Source organism: Callospermophilus lateralis, chromosome 4 (genome assembly GCF_048772815.1).
Source record: "Callospermophilus lateralis isolate mCalLat2 chromosome 4, mCalLat2.hap1, whole genome shotgun sequence".
Lineage (NCBI taxonomy): Eukaryota > Metazoa > Chordata > Mammalia > Rodentia > Sciuridae > Callospermophilus > Callospermophilus lateralis.
In genome coordinates this window covers 48,235,983-48,239,386 of record NC_135308.1, presented here as the reverse complement: position 1 = coordinate 48,239,386, position 3,404 = coordinate 48,235,983, and the positions used below count along the sequence as shown (strand labels likewise).

The 3,404-nt window shown below is 46.9% G+C and overlaps 1 pseudogene; it reads right to left on the bottom strand.

The window, feature by feature from the left end:
- Window positions 1-462: 462 nt before the first annotated feature.
- Window positions 463-3,170, bottom strand: LOC143398228 (E3 ubiquitin-protein ligase SH3RF1 pseudogene; annotated as a pseudogene).
- Between the last annotated feature and the right edge of the window lie 234 nt (window positions 3,171-3,404).

Genomic DNA, 3,404 nt, shown 5'->3' with positions numbered 1-3,404 from the left:
TTAGAGTACCAACAGTTCTGTCTTAAGGAAGCAAAATGTAATGATGGTGAACAGGGGTGAGGGAAGGAAGATGCATTCTACAGCACAATGAATCTCTTGGCTTAAGCAGGAGATAATACAGCTTCTCCTTGGCTCTTGTTTTATAAATTAATTTCTTAAAATCATAATCCAAAGAGTTTATCTATTACAAGAAAATTTTAGTTTTAAAAGAAGCAAATACATTAGCTAAGCCTTGTAAACAATTGTCCATTTTAGTTATACATTGTAAAGACAAAACAAAATAAACAAACACAAAAACGGTTGCTTAGCACAAGGTACACCTTACAATCCCAACTGAATGGTGAAACCCAGACACCTGCTTCACTCTGTTGACTGGTGTGGTTGTGCTAAGACTCAGGAGCCACACACCAACCCTCTGCTTAGCTCCTGACCTTCTGGAAGTCCACACATGTGCTCTTTCCATCAGACTGCTTTGTGCTCTTCATTTGTGTGATGTGATTTTAAGTCTTCCCAGTGTTTATCTCCTCTGATGTTTTCCACAAAGCATCCTGGGAAAAGCCCAGTTTTCCCATAGTGTTGTAATGTGCCTTTGGACCAACCATCCTCTCACTTTTTATGAACAAACATAATGTCTCCTTTAAGTCCCCAAGTTCTGCCTTACTTAGTGGAGGATAGGAAACCTCCACCAAGTGCCTTTCACAAACAATAGGTTAGACTCATTTATGACAGGACCCAGTGAGGAACATGCCAGACCAGGAGGTGGAGCAATAGGACTGCAAAGTCCAGGGAGCTAGTCTTCAGATGGAAAGCTTCTTGGTCCAGGGCTGTTCCTGCTGGTGCCACAGTGACTGGGCCATTCCCATCCATGGGGCAGTAGCCGGCCCTGCCATGGCCTCCCTCCAAATGGTAGCTCAGGACCCATGGCTCCCTCTAGGGGTACTCATCACCATTTATCCCTGCTTCCATCTCCACTTCAACTTCAGCAATGCTGGAGGTGCTACTCAGGGCTTTAGTTTTGTGGTGGAACCAGAAGGCAACTTAAGTAACCCCTTTATTCTATTTTACTGTCCTTGTCAAGTTTCCTTGCTGAACTGCTCCCACAAGCTGATGAAGAATCATGTGGAGTTGTGGGACATCCAGGGAGAATGGTTACTGTCTGGCCACTGGGCTTGGTTTCATGAGAGGCAACGATGATACTTGGCCGGGGGGGGGGGGGGTTCAATGAAGTGGCTGAAGCACAGGCCAGTGAGGTACCAGCTTGACTGAAACTGACAGCAGCAGCATGGGCAACAGAGCCTTCCATTGGTGGCAGAGGCTGTGGGGAGGCCAGCAAATGGTGGGGCAGGCCCACAAATGTAGATAGCATTCTACACCTGGATGGGCATCAGTGCTGCTGTGGGGTATTCTTGATTATGTGCCGCAACTGCCCTCACTGCATTGTAGGCCTGGTTGACTGTAATCTGCCCAGGCATGTGCAACAGGACCTTAGTTTGACCACTTATTTGGTTGTGAGCTACTGACACTACAGCTGGAGAGACAACCATGGGTGTCCCAGACACACCATTTCTTTGGAGCTTCTGGGAAGGCCCTCCTGCAGTGGAGGGACTGACCTTTGTCATCCCCTAACTTTTCTGACCCACAGTAGACACAGGAACTTTAGCTTGGGTAGCATTTATCACTTCCCTTCTGACAGATGCCATGTAATTGCCAAGGAAAACCCCAATCTCAGTGGTATGCATTGACATCCCTTTGAACCAGCCGTCCTGGCAATGCTCAAACACTAAAATCATCTCCCCTATTCCCAATTCTAGCTCATCTTCTTTCTGGGAGTCTATGGGTGGATAGCCACATACACACTGGGGTGAGTCTGAGTTTGAAAATGTGCAATCTGTACAGTGGATCCTGCCATGGGTCTGTGTCACATTTCAGCAGCAGGAACACCAACAGTAGTGTGCAGGTGAGGACAATGACAGCCAGGAGATGTGGTGGTAGAGGGGAGGATTCATAGTTCCAAGGGCAGCTGGAGCGGGACATCTAAGAGGAAAACAAATGAGGAGCCAGTTGTCACTGAGCTGCTTGGGAATGAGGTCACAGTAAACTCAGTGGTATTCATATGAATTTGAGAATGGACACTGCAGGAATTCCAGACAGTTTGCTGATTCTCCCAGCAGCTGTGGGGTTGCTGGAGCTGATGAGGACAGGAGGGCTAATCTCCATGGAGTGGCAGTTCTGGGATGTATGGGAAGACTTCTTTGCCATGGTGAGGGAAGTGAAGGAGTGCCGCTTTTTGGTGTTCTTCTTGGTGTCAGAGAGCTTTGGGGCAGTGCTGCTCTGGACTGTTGCTGAGGGACATTCTCCAGCATCAACTTCTGGCAGGGGATGCTTATCCCATTCCATCAGCTGTTTAGCAGCTGAGTTAAACTCAATGTGGGAAATCAGAAATATGTCTACTTTCTCTGCCAACATTCCTTCAGCCCAGTTTTCATCCACTCTGGTATCACAGTCAGAAAAATATGCTTTTCAAACAGAAGGCAATCTTTGTTCACTTCTTTGTCTTGTACTTCAAAGTCATAAAGTTCTTTGCACTGAAGTGGTGGTTTAGGTAATGGTTGAATAATCTGTTAAAAGATGGTGGGGGAAGAGCCATGGGTCTCACTGACTTGCCCAAGTTACCAGTTTTCATCAACTTGTCGCAAAATGATGATGTCATTTTGGTGAATTTAAAGTCACCAGGTTCCTTTCCCTCATAGTTATATAATGATTTGGCACATGGTAACTGAGATGCACCCTCATTGGGGTCTCCAGGCTTACACTCAAGGCTGCTGTCCATACTGGGAACCCTGTAGGTCATTTATGCTACACTTAGCTATAGTGCTGCCCTGAGCTGTGAATGCATTTGTGCAGTTGGTCCCACTGCCCCCACCAGGGCTAGGTTTCCAAGACCTCTGCTTGATGCTCTCCAGAATCCTGTCCATCACGATGTCACTGGGAAGCTCCTCAACACTAGAGCCAACAAGGGTCCTCCACTCAGAACAACTGGGGGAACCTAGAATCCCCAGCAAACATCACTTGCAAAACTTGTGCTGGCAAGACAAGACTTTTGCAGAAGCATCCAGGTATTCTAGACACACAGTACACTCTAAAGGATCCAAGAAGGCAGATTCATCCATCTTGATCTACTGTGCTGAGAAAGAGTCTTCAGAAATGTCCATAGTTGTGTGTAGCTCTTAAAATGATTTGTGCAACATGCATTTCAGACTTTGCTCTTGTGCCTTGAGTGCTCCCCTTTGTTTTTAGCCCCTTGTGCAGCCCAGTCTTACCCACTGTTAGCTGTGTCTCTGATGCCACGATGCCCCCAAGAAACTTCTATGCTGCCCCACTTCATCCACACACACAGTATGTCA